The sequence below is a fragment of the Caretta caretta genome, chromosome 8 (assembly GCF_965140235.1).
Source record: "Caretta caretta isolate rCarCar2 chromosome 8, rCarCar1.hap1, whole genome shotgun sequence".
Taxonomy (NCBI): Eukaryota; Metazoa; Chordata; order Testudines; family Cheloniidae; genus Caretta; species Caretta caretta.
In genome coordinates, this window is record NC_134213.1 from 88908017 (window position 1) to 88924647 (window position 16631).

General features: G+C 42.8%; 1 protein-coding gene across 1 annotated transcript in view; it reads left to right on the forward strand.

Annotated features, from left to right (window-relative positions):
* Nucleotides 1-1237: 1237 nt before the first annotated feature.
* The window catches only part of WLS (Wnt ligand secretion mediator), a 117023-nt gene continuing 101629 nt past the window's right edge, over nt 1238-16631 (forward strand). The window contains exon 1 of the mRNA XM_048859995.2: nt 1238-1287. The gene's annotated coding sequence lies outside the window, so the exon portion shown is untranslated. The remainder of the gene's footprint in view (nt 1288-16631) is intronic.

Here is a 16631-nt window from a genome sequence, read left to right on the forward strand (position 1 = left end):
AGATTGTCGGGCTCAACGGGTAGTTATCAATGGCTCCATGTCTAGTTGGCAGCCGGTATCAAGTGGAGTGCCCCAAGGGTCGGTCCTGGGGCCGGTTTTGTTCAATATCTTCATAAATGATCTGGAGGATGGTGTGGATTGCACTCTCAGCAAATTTGCGGATGATACTAAACTGGGAGGAGTGGTAGATACGCTGGAGGGGAGGGATAGGATACAGAAGGACCTAGACAAATTGGAGGATTGGGCCAAAAGAAATCTGATGAGGTTCAATAAGGATAAGTGCAGGGTCCTGCACTTAGGACGGAAGAACCCAATGCACAGCTACAGACTAGGGACCGAATGGCTAGGCAGCAGTTCTGCGGAAAAGGACCTAGGGGTGACAGTGGACGAGAAGCTGGATATGAGTCAGCAGTGTGCCCTTGTTGCCAAGAAGGCCAATGGCATTTTGGGATGTATAAGTAGGGGCATAGCGAGCAGATCGAGGGACGTGATCGTTCCCCTCTATTCGACATTGGTGAGGCCTCATCTGGAGTACTGTGTCCAGTTTTGGGCCCCACACTTCAAGAAGGATGTGGATAAATTGGAGAGAGTCCAGCGAAGGGCAACAAAAATGATTAGGGGTCTGGAACACATGAGTTATGAGGAGAGGCTGAGGGAGCTGGGATTGTTTAGCCTGCAGAAGAGAAGAATGAGGGGGGATTTGATAGCTGCTTTCAACTACCTGAAAGGGGGTTCCAAAGAGGATGGCTCTAGACTGTTCTCAGTGGTATCAGATGACAGAATGAGGAGTAATGGTCTCAAGCTGCAGTGGAGGAGGTTTAGATTGGATATTAGGAAAAACTTTTTCACTAAGAGGGTGGTGAAACACTGGAATGCGTTACCTAGGGAGGTGGTAGAATCTCCTTCCTTAGAGGTTTTTAAGGTCAGGCTTGACAAAGCCCTGGCTGGGATGATTTAACTGGGAATTGGTCCTGCTTCGAGCAGGGGGTTGGACTAGATGACCTTCTGGGGTCCCTTCCAACCCTTATATTCTATGATTCTATGATTCTTTCCCTCTTTAATTTTTACTCCCTGCCCTTCCCTGTCAGCTTTTTCCATTTCACCGCTTGCCAATTCAAGTACAGATCAGCCAAATTGCACTTATTTTTTGCATAGTTTTGTATTCAGTCCAAGGCAGTTAAATCTTACATGAAGGATTTCACTATGTGTTTCAGTGACATGCTTGAACTCTCATCCATGCTTCTGTGATACCCCCCACTATTCACAGTGTCTCAGCTTGACAGTTTGGTAAGTACCCACTCTGTGAATCCCAGGTTCTTGCTTTCTGCTCTCCTGGTCTTCTCTGCCTCTCTTTTCTCCATTCCCTGCTTTCATTCTCATTCTCTCTCAGACCTCTCTCCTTTCATTAGCTCTCTTGCTGTTCTATTTTCTTCTTTCCCTTTTATGTTTGTATTTAGGCATGTTGCCTCCTTAGGTTTAGTGGGGTTGTTCAGAAAGCACTGGGTAAGGTTATGTTAAGTGTTGATGATTTACCTTAAGGAGAAGAAGCAGATATCCATCACAAAATACTACATAAAAGGTAAAGCACCCATATTGGGTACAAAAAATATATGCCATTACATATGATGTATATAAGTGGTTTTCATCCTGTGGTCTGTGGACCTCTGGGGGTCCACAGACTATGTCTAAGATTTCCATAGAGTTTGCACCTCCATTCAACATTTTTTGGGGTTCGTAAATGAAAAAAGGTTGAAAACCACTACTATTTATCAATCATGTCCTTGATTTTAAAGTGTAGACTGTTATTTACTGACATGGAACATTACAGCCTATGCACTGGAGCCTCTAGTTATATTCTGCTGAGATTGTAGGCCTCATGTTTTAATTACTTAAAAATTCTAAGTTTGATTGAGACTAATTAACGGACCACAAAATGTTTAGTTTCCAACTGTTCCTTTCATATTTGGGTTTTACACTGGCTGCCAATAATGCGACTGGAAGCTGTAGACTACATTTTTAAATACTTTTACCAGCAGGGATATTTCTAAATCATTTGATTCTCTAACTATGCAGGCAAGATGTCTAAACATTTTCTTATTAAGATTGTAATTAAAATATTAAAATGGATTTGAATTTTTACTTCCACCCAGCACACTATTTCTGGGCTGCTTTAATGAGTTTGCTATTGTTTAGTCATGACATAACACTCTTATCGAAATTATAGCTTGTTGCCTTTCAGCGACATCATTAAAATGCTTTCCTGCCAGATAGATCTTCATACATACATATTAATAAGACTTCTTAAGGATAATTAAGCAATGACTAATACATTGCTGAATATAACTTTCCCAGAATAGGTGGAAGAAACAGTTTGAGAGTAAAATAATTTTTATATAATATTAAAAAATTATTAGCAATAACAATCATTTTGAAAACTCATTATTTTAAATTATTATAGCCCTATAGACTCTGTTTTACATTGGAAATGCATGCAATAGTCTGTGCTATTGTTTTTTAATTTATTAAGAGGAGAAATGCTTGTGGAAGCTTTTGAAATCATCCTAGTGGCAATGTGAAGGATCCTGCTACAATCCTCATCTAAATATATGAGATTATATCTCCCTCTACTGGCTGGCCCACATAGAGTATAAAATCCTGCTTCTACCACCAGCGAATAGCTCAAGATGTAGAAACCTATGCTGAAGGTGTGAGGTTTTATTCCCACCAACAGCTGAAGGAGTAGTTGTTACATTTGTGCTTCCCATGGGTACATCTACACTGCAAATTGGAGGTGTGATTGCAGCGCACGTTAACATAGTCATACTAGTTTAACCTAGTAAGCATAGCTAACAGTAGCAGTGACAACATAGGATCACAGATCCTGTTGAGGGCCAGCAACCTGAGTACATACCAGAGTCCACAGTGGGCTTGTATTGGACTGGATGACCTGTGCTGCCATGTCCTCACTACCACTGTTATCCACGCCAGCTAGATTAAAGCTTGCCCAGGTATGCCTACCTGTCCTACAATCACACTTTCATTTGCGGTGTAGATGTATCCTGAGTGAAAGGACCAGGAGAGTTTGGCACTGTAGGGGTAGTGACTCCTCAGAGCTGGAGGGCCAGGAGAAGGGTGAGGGACTTTCTGCACCAGCCAGAAGTCCTGGGCAGTGCAAACTGCATTCTGTAAAAGGGTAGCAGAATTCCCACGCTGGCATGGACTGTCCCAGAGTCCCAAGAATTAGGCCATCCACACCAATGCAAGTGATGATTATATATTACCACTGTTTGAACTGTGGGATGAAATTCTCTTACCCAATTTGGTGGCAAGGCATTGGACATCCATATAGCCACTGCAGGATCACTAGTCCAGCCCATGGGGTTGCATCCTCCATCCAGGGTTTGTGGTTAGTATCTGTGGGCATTTTGCAGACCTGCTATTCACTTCTCCCCGGTCCAGCCACAACCCTTTCTCCTTCACATGTGTTAGGATAGAGTAGACTGCTATGGCACTCAGCTCCATAGTGTATACAACATGCTCTGTAGCCCCTGGTATGGCCTCTCCATTTCCTGGGTCACTGCACAGGGGAACTGCACAGATGATGGAGGGTGGGAAGGAGCAGTGACAGAAATTCACTCTAAGTGAACAGAATGTATTTGAGGAGACTAAAAGCACAAAAATGCCTTGAAGTCAGTGGGAGTTCCTGGGTGCTCAGCACTTTTGAAAATCAGGCAACTGATTTAGGTGACTAAGGCCTGGTCTACACTGGGCGGGGGGCGGCGTTGATCTAAGTTACGCAACTTCAGCTACGTGAATAATGTAGCTGAAGTCAATGTATTTAGATCTACTTACTGCGTGTGGTGTCTTCACTGTGGTAAGTTGACAGCTGATGCTCTCCCATCGACTCCACCTGCGCCTCTCGCCCTGGTGGAGTACTGGAGTCAACAGGAGAGCGCTTGGCGGTCGATTTATCGCGTCTAGACTAGACGCGATAAATAGACCCCCACTCGATCAATCACTGCCCGTGGATCCAGCAGGTAATGTAGATAAGCCCTAAATATGTATTTAGGAGCCAAATATTAGGTTTGAAATCTTTTTTTGAAATCTTGGCCAACATCCCTTTCCTATAAATATAAGATCTATAGTACTTTAATTTGTCCTGATGTATTTTTGCATTTGCCTCTATTGAGTACTGTATCATAATTCACATACAAAAATCACTTTTCATCCTCCATAATTAAGCCTTAGGCTTCCTTTTTGAAAGACACGCTATCTGTAAAATTCTAACATTGCATTTGATTTCACTGGTGGATTGTTCTGTTTAAGTTTAGAGGCTGCTGAGATTTAGTTTTTGAGTATTCTTTTTAGTATTGTCGTGGGCACTGGCCTGCCTTATTTTATATAAATATATTTTGACCACTAGATGGGGTTCATATTCACAATGAGAATATAGTCCATTAATATAGATTACTTTTCCACATGCTTACATTAATGTTAGGCTGGTATTACCCTGCTGAAAACTGAATACAGGGGTTCAAATCAAAGGATAAATAACTATCTTGTGAAAGATAAAGTACAACAAAGGCGAAGAGGACGTGTTTAAAGGAATGTTTGTATTCTCTTGATAAACATCAGTTATTAATTTACTGTTCCAAAAGGCAACGAGGTGTGGATGGCAAATATGTTAATTAAGAGCAAGTAGATTCAAGTGGATTTATTTTATTCCTTCAGCTGAAGTCTAGACTTTCTGTATTTATTGTTGAATTAGCGTAGAGCATCCTTACCTTAATGAATACTGAAAGGAAGCAAGAATAAACAGATTTTCTGGAAGGATACAGAGTTTGCATTTGTTACTCTAAGCCATTTATTTTGAAAACTTTCTATCTTTACTTTCTTAATTTAGAACAGATGGCCTAGTGATATGAAACTATGTGCAATGAACTGTACCGGCACTGAGGAAGAGTTTTATGCAATTGTACTTTAACATGGATTTCAAATTTGCTCATCGACTTTAAACCCCCTCCCCCCGTTGCCATTTAAAGAACAGTCAGACTGATGAGTGGAATTTTTTCTCCACTTTATTTAGAAACCTGCTCACGTGCGCTGGACGCTGGGAAAAACCAGAATACTCTATTGGAATGTCATATCAAAGGCAGGCAGAGCCCCACTCTTAATTCCGCTGAATTCTGCTGCTGCTTATTTAGATTTTGTTTTTTAATACCCCAAAGCCTTTTATCTGCATTCTGACAATAATGGCCTGGAAATTGTGTATCTAAATTAAAGTGGGGTTTTGTTTGTTTACTTAAAAGAGCTACAAGGCTGATCCAAAACCACAGCATTTTTGGGGGCTTCTGTAATTCCAGATCAGGCTCAACCAATTCCGGACAAATTTGGCAAAAATATTTGCTTTTGACCACATAAGTGCTGAGAGAAGAGCAAAAAGGAAGAAGAAGAAGAAGAAGAAGCTAAAGGTTTGAGACATGCCAGGGGAGGTCATCGAAGTGAATGGAATTGATAAGAGACGCTAGAAAGCTTATTGTAGATGCCAAAAGATATGAGAGAACATAGGGAGTTCACTGAATTCGCCTAAAAAGATATGAGAGTAATTAAAAGCCAGATCCTTAGCTGGTGTAATTTGATGTAATGTGATATTGGAGTCAATTGAGCTATCGTGGTTTATACCATGTGAGGATCTGGTACCATATCACATGTTCCTTAGCCCAGACTGGCTCTAGATTTTGTGGAGCCCTTTGTGAAATAAGATGTGAGTTGTCAGGCCATGTCCACAAACCATCTAAGAATTGGAGGATGTGATATTTGCATGGGCTGTGCATGATTTATTTTTTATTCATATTTTTTTTACTGCATCTATCCTGGGCTCTAGGCACATTACAACATTTGTATAAAACATTTCCAATAAAATATTAACATGGGGCACTCAACCTGGCCTGTAAATCATACAAGAGAAAAACCGCAGAACTACTACAATATCTTCCAACCTCTAGTTGACTTCTCCCAACCCGGTCTCCACTGCCCCTCAGTCAGCACCTAATCATCCCATCCCTCTCCAGAAAAAGCATGGGCAAACAGGTGGATCTGGGCTCTAGGCAGGAGAGGGAGCAAATTGGATAGCCAAGGGCCTCTCACTGAGAGTGCCTGTCACTAACCCTCGTCTCCTGCTTGTATCAGGAGGGGACTGTTAGCTCAGGTGCCTCACATGATCTCAGTTGTCACAGAAACATAGAGGAAGAGTTGGTCTCATCATGAGAAAGACACTGTCTTTCATTGTTGGAATGTGGTTGTCACGCTGTCTGGAGTGGCTCATGACCTTGGGTGCCTAACTCAGGGCAGACTTTCAAAACCAGGGCAGATACCCCAACCTAGTGGTAAATTCTATAATTAGATTTCACCAAGCCAGTGACCAATGTGAACTCATGGATCACTATAACTGTCTTTCCATGGAGTCACAGACAGTCCCCTTAGACTCTCCAAGCTGGACTTAGTGATAAAAGATCATTTACACCAAAAATCACAAAATATTCAGGTTGCTTCCAGTGTCAGTCACTTACCCCAGATCAATTGGCACTGTAAATCTTACACCAAAGTCAACGCCTGTAGCCAGTATTGCAACAAACTAGCTAAAGATTTATTAACTAGGAAACATAAATAAGAAAGTTATTTACAGGTTAAAGCAAGCTAATATATGTACACAATGAGTTGCAATCTAAATCCTAAGAGTGACAGAGTTGAAGACACCTGTTAATTCAAAGTGTATTTCAGGACAAACCCAGGGAAGGGGATCTCTGGCTTCAGTTTAGTGTCTCTGGCCCTCTGTGTGAGTTCAAACAGCAAAGAAATGAAAAATCTTCATGTCCACTGTATATTTCAGGGGTGGCCAAACTTGCAGCCCTTCGAGCCACATATGACAGTCTTGAGAAATTTGAGAGCCAGGGCACACCTGCTGAGGCTTGGGGCTTCAGCCCTGTGGAGAGGGGTGTCTCGAGGCTTCAGCCCTGTGGGAGCCCTCTGGCTGTGGGGAAGAGGGGTCTCTGGGCTTCAGCTCCGCTTCTGCTGTAGCCCCGAGCCCCAACAGGTGTGCCCCATGGGGCTGAAACTCCACAGTGGGCAAAAGCCATAGGCGATGCGTGGGGAAGCGCATGGGGTCACGTGCCCCCTCCCCATATTTTTGCCAGGGTTTGCTGGCCCTGCTCAGTCACATGGTGCCATAGGGCCCCTCCCTGCACAACAGCTGCCGGAGCCAGCCACCTGGGACTGGCTGTGGGGAGAGACTGCAGCAAACAGCTGGGAGCTGCAGGGAGGGGCTGCTGAGTGTAAGGGGGGGCATGCTGGGGGGGAGTGACTCAAGCTGTTAGCGAGCAACCTTTAAATTGTGCCCCCCCACACACACACTCAGCAGGCACCAGTCATCTCTGGCAGAAGCCCCAAACCCCACCAGCAGGGCAGAAGCACCAAGCTCCCTCCCCCTGTCTGTTAGGTGGGAGGGACGGCTGTGGAGAGCTCCTTGAGTGGCACTTTAACTGTAAAAGAGCCTCATGCAGCTCCCGAGCCAGTTTGGCCACCCCAATATATTTATTTCCCTCTTCCAGCATTCAGACCAATGGGAGGAGACCTTCTGCAGGTACTTCTCCCTGGGTGGATGGGGCAATTAAAAAGGCTTTTGTCTTATAATGGCCCACTTAACTATTGATAGTCCTCTTGGATGGGGACGGGGAGGATGATTCCCGTGCCTGGGTTCACAAGTTCATAGCAAACATTTTCCAGGTTATAAAGAAAAACTTACATATTTCCTTATAGCATGAAATTCAGACATTACAAGTGAGATCAGTGCATGCAGCAAGCATTTCATAGAGTCTAAACACTAAATACATTCTTATAAGACTAATACCTTGTTTTGAACAAAACTAACATACTGGTGAGCTGGTTTGGTTTCCAACTATGAATTTGTCAGTTCTTAGCTAATGCCTACAGCCTTGGCCAGAGCTTACACTTGGTTTACCAGCATCACAGTGGTGTGGAAAAGTGAGTTGCTAGATGCGGGGAAGAATAAAATAATATTCCTTACATATAAAGAGTTTGTCAAAACTGAGGGAGGTGGGTGGATGAGAGGCCAGAATGTTTATATCAGCTAGATCTATATCAGGAACTGGTGTTAAGCAACTGAGAGAGGGTTTGGAATCTTGTAGTTCATCTTTCCTGATGGGGAGGTGAAACAATGTCTCAAAAAGAAAAGGAGTACTTGTGGCACCTTAGAGACTAACCAATTTATTTGAGCATAAGCTTTCGTGAGCTACAGCTCACTTCATCAGATGTAGCTCATGAAAGCTTATGCTCAAATAAATTGGTTAGTCTCTAAGGTGCCACAAGTACTCCTTTTCTTTTTGCGTATACAGACTAACATGGCTGTTACTCTGAAATGTCTCAAAAGGCCATTTTGTGTGTGTGTGTGTGTGTGTGTTTTGAAAGAGAGTACTGAACAGAAGGGGCTCCTGAAAAAGTCCTGTGTGGCTCAGCACGTGCCTAGAGTCTGTTCTGTCAGGAGCCCTGCATTCCACCGGTATAGCTGTGAGCCACCAGAGCCTTGAGCAGGGGATCAACTTCTCGTCTGCTGGATCTGGTATCTGCTCCCATCACAAAGGGCTTACAAAAGCATAGATAATTAATGTGGCTGTGGGAAAAAAGTAATCATGTAAAAATGGCTCCTTCTGACTCAGAATATTAGGTGCCTCTGTGTACCCAGTGTCACATCTGCTCACTGACAAAAGCATGTTTTTATAACTTTTTACCCCTGGTAGCCCTGCAGAGCTATGAGAAAGGGAGCTGGATTCTATTCTGGTTCATGCATTGTTAATAGAATTGTTAATTAGTTTCCTAATTTTAAATGCTGATTGGGGGAAGTGGTGGCAGCTAGGGGCCATGCCCCAATCAGGGCCCAGCTGGCTCTATAAAGGCTTTGAGCCAGAAGCTCTAGGAGAGTCTCCCTCTGCTTGTAGAGGGAGAAGGGCCTGGCTACAAGGTGCCGAGCAGGACACCCAGTTTGGAGCAGGGCTGGGGAAAGGCCAAGGGAGCTGGGGAGCTTTGGCCTAGGAAAGCCTATTAAGTACGGGGGTTGTAGGGGTAGCCATGGGTAGGCAGAGGCAGCAGGTCCAAACCTAGCCCTGCCTGTGATGAGTGGCTCATACTGCAGGGTGCGGGGACTAGCTGGTGACTGGCAGGAGCCTATGACTAAGGTGAGGTAGGGATAGTGGGTGGGGGGTTCCTCTGGGAGGGGGAGACCCAGAACTGTGGGGTACTGCCAGGGGGCAGCACCCAGTGAAAGGGGCACCGGGGTCCGGGAGGGACATGGGGGGGCCAGGGGCGGCAAGACACCGGCCTGGAGAGGGTGCTCCAGAGGCTGGAACGCTAATTTCCCCAAGATGACCAGCAGGAAGCACTGCCGGGGGAGTCTGCACCCTGTGACAGTGATGATGCACAAACCAGAAAGAACAGAGCATCAACTTCAGATCTGAGGTTGAATTTACATGGCTGGCAGTTAAACTCCTCCCATCTTTTTACTTGTAAACTGAACACATTTAATCTGGAATCACTGAGGGTACACCTACACTTAAAATGCTGCAGCAGATCCATGTAGTGCTTCAATGCAGTCACTACCTACGCCAACAGGAGGGCTTCCCCCAAATTAATACTGGCCACTCTAGGCTTGTATTAAACTCCCAAGGTTGCAGCTTTTCTCTGACCTGGGATGGATAGATGCTGCCGCCACTCAAGTGCATAAACCCCTTTGAGAACCCAGGAAGGCGCACTTGGGAATTCCTTCCTGTGGGGTACCGTCAAGCCCTTTCACCCCTCCCCCCCCAGCTCCGGGGGAAGAGCTGAGAAAGAAAACAAAGGAAATCAGGTGTTGCCACCAGCTAATTAAGGAAGGTCAGTGTAAGTAATCCACCTCCCCAAGAGGCAGTAGCTATTATTCCATCAACCTAGCGCTGGTTTACACTGGGTTAGGTTGGTATAGCAATGTCTCTCAGGGTGTGGAATTTTTATACTCTTGAGAGATGTAGCTATCCCAAAGTAATTCCTACTATTAGACCTGGCCTGAGGGGGAATTAGCGTGGAGCCCTATGGTGCCCTTTTTACACAGTCAGCTTTCAGAGGAGAAATGCACCTGAAAGGATGTTTCGCAATGTCATCACACAGAAGGTGCTCGAAGAACTGTGGCATTTTTTGTTCTAAGGGCCTGAGTCCAATGTCTGGTGAAGTCACCAGGAGTCTTTTAACTGATGTCATTGGGTGCTGGATTGAGCTCTAAATACATGTTTCCCCAATAGTATTTTATCCCAAGTGAAATGCTGATTTATTCTTTTCTTCTGCAAATGTTCACTGATGAGTGGTTTCAGAGTAACAGCCATGTTAGTCTGTATTCGCAAAAAGAAAAGGAGTACTTGTGGCACCTTAGAGACTAACCAAGCCACAAGTACTCCTTTTCTTTTCACTGATGAGTGGTGACTGTAGTCAAAGACCAGGTGGGAATGATTAGAGTCAATTGAACATGACATTGTAAAGTCATTTCCAGCTTGTAATGAGCAACAATGGATGTGGTTAGGCTATTTAAATAAACGTATGGAGGAGAGAATGAATCATTAAGTAAATAAATAGTTGATGCTTAGGAACTGCCATTATATGTAATAGTGTTGGGCAGATCTGACAAATCCATTTCTTTTACTAAGGGCTTCTCTACACTTAAAACGCTATAGAGACACAGCTGAGCCACTGCAGCTATGCCATTGTAGCACTTCAGTATACGTATGCCAACGAGAGGGCCTCTCCTGTTGGTGTAGGTAAACCACTTCCCCTAAGATGGTAGCTAGGTTGACAAAAAAGAATTCTTCTGTTGACCTAGTGTTGTCAACACCGGGGGGTTAGGTTGATATAGCTACGTGTCTCAGGGGGATAGATTTTTCACATCCCTGAGAGACGTGGGTACACCGATTGTAAATTCCTGGTGTAGACCAGGCCTAGGAGAATATTTGCTGAAGGATAAGGGCCAAATTCAGAAGTGATTCTAAGAGAGATGTAGCCATACCAACCTAACCTCCAATGAAGACCAGTGGTAGGTCAACAGAAGAATTCTTCTGTAGACCTAACTACTGCCTCTCAGGTAGGTGGCATAGGTAGTGTCTACAGTGAAGTGTTACAGCAGTGCAGCTGCAGCATTTTAAATGTAGAATAACTCTGTAAATAGATTTAATTTAATCCTTCTTTCAACTCATGGACCCTTCATTCCATACATATGTATGCTACGTCAATTTAGACTTCTTTCGGATCACTACCCCAACCAGTTTGTAATATACACCCACTCCCTTTAATACAGCACTTTGGAATTTGGTCCAGTGAGTCTGAGGTCTTGCCTATATTAGAGAGTTTTCCCTCGTGTAACTGTATCAGTCTAGTTCCATTAATCATAGAATCTCAGGGTTGGAAGGGACGTGAGGAGATCATCTAGTCCAACCCCCTGCTCAAAGCAGGACCAATCCCCAACTAAATCATCCCGGCCAGGGCTTTGTCAAGCCTGACCTTAAAAACTCCTGTAAACTCCTAATGTAAAATGTAAACTCCTAATGTAGATGAGCTGCATTGGTGGTCCCTAGATTAGTATGACTTAATCCAATGAATTACCAGAGTAGCCTGGTTTATATTATACAGCATGTCTATATTCAGAGTTTACAAACTTGCATGTGCTAGTGCAATGCAAAGAAGACTAAGGGCTGGTCTACACTGGGAACTTATGTCTCTCAGGGGTCTGAAAAATCCTCACCCCTGAGAGATGTAGCTATACTGATATAAATTTCTAGTATAGCCTAGGCGTTGGAGTGTAAATTAAACCAATATAAACTCCCTTTTGTATGCTTAAGTGGGTGTAAATTAAGGCTGTAACAGAGTTGGACCGGGCCAGCATGTAGGGGCTGGGGGGGGCCAGAATCTTGCCCATTATGGCTAGTGTGTAATTGGAACTAAATGAGATGTGATTTCGTGTTGCTACAGCTAATATTTACCTTACTGACATTGATACAGGGCAATATTCTCCAGAATACTGCAGTGTGTAATATGACCTTAAAGATGGTTTAACGGTCAAGGGAAGATCACACTTAAGAAGAAACGTCCAAATGCATGTAGCCCATGTAGGAGTTTTTATTCTCATCTTCACCCAGCTGTCAGTATATCTGAGGGGGGGAAATGTGTAACTGGAAAAAAGGGTGCCTGGCCAGGACACCAATCCTCAACTGCTTTTCAGCAAAATGTAAACAATGACAGCCCTCACGCAGCTCTAGACTAAAATGATGCAGGAGGATCAATCCTGCACAGAGCTGCAGGAAAATTAAGACACCTGTACACATGCACCCCTTAATGATGCTCATGCAGCTCATCAGAACCCCAGGATCTGGCACTAGTCATCCAGTTTGCAATTGAAAATAAATGTAGAGAGTAGCGAAGCTTGTCTGATGGAAGCCATTTGCTGCAACCTTGGATCTCTGTATATAGCCTGCTAATGCAGAAGTTTTTTATTTGAGCCCTGGCATGCTTAGTTTTGTCTTAGAGTGCAACATGGTTATTATGTGTCTATATTTAACCACAGTGTTTTTTGCAGTAGTGTTGCTGTGGTTTTTCTTTCATATAGCACACATGCAACAATGGAATACATAAAACATTCTCATTACCAAAAGAAATTTAATTTTGCAGCAATAATTAAATAGGAAGCTGCCACTAGAACTTCCTGGCAGTTTTACAAAGTGGGATGCAGCTCTGCTTTTGAATGCAAGGGAAAGGCAGAGGACTATCAAAGTAGCTATACTTCACGTTGTCCAGAAAAGGTGTATACTGTGTTCCTCAAAGTTTTTCCCTCTTCCACTCTCTCATCTTCTGATCACTCCTTTTGCCTTCCCCCAACACAATGGAACTCCTTAGTCCTCTGACAAAAGCCGTCCAGCTGGCTACCAGCCTCATGCTGCCAACCACTCCTCTGTGCTATTGATCCTCAGTCTTCATTGGAGATCCCTGAGAGATCAGTCAGCTTCTGGGAATGATAGAGGGGACCTTAACTTGGAGCCCAACTTGTGTTAATAGACGGTGTTTATGAACAGATATAACAGTGCCCTACCCCTTCACTGGTTGAGAATAATCAGTCACAGACTCTCCCCTACTAGAAGTAGGGAGTCCTATTCCACTATACTCCTTTGTTTAGGGGAAGGGGCAAGAGGATCCCAGCCTGAAAGTCCTTTATGCGGCATTGTAACAGCATGGAAGGCAATTTGGACCCCATTCAGGGGTGTTTCGTGGTAGACCCCTGAAGTTCCTGTACTTATGTTTTTTCACTCACTCCTTGATCAATTTGACACTAATGTTTCCGTACTCTATGAATAGGAAAGTGTTGGCCTCTGACTCCCAAGGCTCCAAACCAGAATAAATTGTGAAGAAATAAAAACATGACACTAATGGAGTTGCAATAACCCCACTTGACTGACACTGTCCACCCAACCTTAATGTTGCCCTCTGTAGTTTGAAAATATCAAGGTTGGTCTTTATACACTTAAAAAGTAACTCTTTACCTCCTCATCCAAAACTCAAAAAGGCACTCTTCCTCAGCAAGGCCAACAAAACAAAGATGGATTTTTTTCCAATAAGCGAAGGACAGGTGCATTTTCAAAATATTGTAACTTTAAAACTTTTTTTTTCTTTTTCTGATTTTTGCTGAACTTCTCAGGAAATATCTACCCTGTGATGAAATGTGGCATGTAAGGTTTCAGGCTGAAATTTGGGGGATATTGCAGGGGAGGGACAGAGCATTGAAAATTGGGCACATAAGGCTAGGGAAGCTATCTTCCATCTTCATGATGGAGTGACCTACCGTATCTTCTTCCTTTTAGTATGTTCACAATCCATTCAGTACTAACTGTCAACATGATCTCTAGTATTAGATCTGGATTAGCGACAGGGGTTTCTTGTGGTTGTTACCTGCTCTGCCAAAGATCCCAGTAATTAATTGGCAACATTTTGCAAAAGTAAACTTTTTACTGAGCAGGGCACAGGAAGGATAGGCGGAGTCTATGGTGCCTGCCTACAGTGTTCTGAAAAGTCACTGCAATGATTCTAAACATTTTTGTCCGCACAATCCATTAGGACTAGAAAACCACAATCTTTAAACAGGGAGGTGCCTGCATATTAAAATAGTTTGTATTTCCACTGACAACCTCCTGAGGTAAATGTTTACAACTAAATGGAAGCATGATGAAAAATTAATAGACAGGCCACCAAGATCCTTTTAGCTGATGCTAATTTTTTAAAGTTCTTGTAACAAATTCTACTATCTGTTTAGACTGGAAGGAACAGCTTCACACTTGAATTGAATGTGTACCGGTGTGGTCCCAGGATGTTAGGGACAAAATGGGTGAGGTTATCTTTTATTGGACCAACATCTATTGGTGAAAGAGACAAACTTTTTCAAAGAGCTCTTCTTCGGGTCTGGGCATTGGCATACAGCTGATTAACTTTTAAAGCTTTATTTGTTTATAACATGTTTAACACAGTGTTGGTGCAATATAAATTACAAATAATAAGCTCTATGCAACTGGAGATTCTGAGAAACGAATTTCTTATTATAAGGGATAAAAATAAAATGCACAAGGGCTATAAAAATCACAGGATGCATTTTAAAAGATTTGAGAGAGAGATTCTGAACGGATCCACCCCCTGTGGGTTACCTTTGATGTAAAGGTTTGTTGAATTACTTGGATCATCTTTCCCTGGTATCCCTGATATAATGGTGTTGTAGTGTGAGAAACTTTTATTCAAGGGTTGCAAGCACGAACTCTGCAGGGGACCTCTTTGGTTGAATTGGAATGTGAGAGAATGTAGGAATCACATGGATTGTTCAATACAGTCCTTGAAACACAGTGAAGGAAAAAGCTCTCTCCTGAAGACACCAGATAAGACATATGATGTGTCAATTTGAAATCTCTTTTAACAAGGGTCACCTTTGGTTCCTTTGCAGCTTTCAGACATTTCTGTTGTATAAAGGAGTCCTCAAAGTTTCACCCAATTTATCTGCTAAGGACAAGCTGCTTTCTTCACTGTCTGTCCTTCTGGACTGTGATTTAATCATTCAAGATGTTAAGAGCACCTAGCACAAGGGAGTCTGAATCTTTTCTGGTTTTCAGGTGGTGCCACCACAAGACAAATAATTAATAATAAGAGTACAGACATTTACACTGTAAGTTACTTGGAATTCAACAAGAGGGTATCCTAGATAATTTCCTTCATTCTCTTTAATGCCATTTGTGCAGTTATCTTCATCATGTAAGCTTTGTGCTTTGTCCTTGTGATACCCAGAGTTTAATTCACCCTTTTTAGGAATACTAATAATTAAGGGGAGATAATTAATACTGATGATTAAGTGGGGCCATGGTATAATGGTCCGAGAATGGGAATGTAAGGCAGGAGCTCCTGTATTCCAGTCCTGGCTCTGATGCTGACCTCCACTGTGACTTGGGTAAATCATTTAACCTAGCTGCCTCCGTTTCCCCATTTGTAAAATTGGGGTGATATATATCTAGCTCATGTGTATCTCAAGAATTAATTTGATATTAATTAACTTTGAGATCTTTGAATGACAGGCACAACAGAAGTGCAAGGAATTATAATTAAGGTACATACAAGCATATTTAATTTCTTTACATACCCAAACAGAGCTTTTCCAATTTTAATATTTATTGTTTTGAAAATATTCTCCAGCTGCCCCCTATTTATTTTTTATTGTTCTTTTTAAATACAGGTCTGTGTCTGTCACTCTCTTGGTGTCAATAGATTCATAGATATTTATTTAGGTCAGAAGGGACCATTATGATCATCTAGTCTGAACTCCTGCACAATGCAGGCCACAGAATTTCACCCACCACTCCTGCGAAAGACCTCTCATCTATGTCTGAGCTATTGAAGTCCTCAAATCATGGTTTAAAGACTTCAAGGAGCAGAGAATCCTCCAGCAAGTGACCCGTGCCCCATGCTACAGAGGAAGGCGAAATACCTTCAGGGCCTCTTCCAATCTGCCCTGGAGGAAAATTCCTTCCCGACCCCAAATATGGCTACAAGAGTAACATAATTTACATCTTCATTATTAATACTGTTGTAATTGTCTCCTACATAGATAGTAGTTTTTACACTGGGAATTTTTATACTAGAACCACGATTGCACTGTGATGCATCAAATTTCCAGGAAGACTTAAAATATTTTTCTGGGCTGTAACATACATTAAAGTACAGAATTAGTGGCACAGTTGTTATGACCTGAATCTAAAGTAATAGTATATTAAAAAACACACAAAACACTGAGCTCAATTATGAACTCCTTACTCAGATTGCTGAACAGGTACTTACACAACTAATGCCACTGACCTCAACGGGATTACTCATGTGAGTAACTGCTCACCAGCGTGATTAAAGGGTTCACAATTTGGCCCATTTTCAGAAAAGGATCAAGGCAAAGAGGCAAGCTGCCAGTAGGTCTGAGCAAATAAATCACAGTGAATGATACATCATCCAGCTAATTTAGTCTCTTTCTGTTT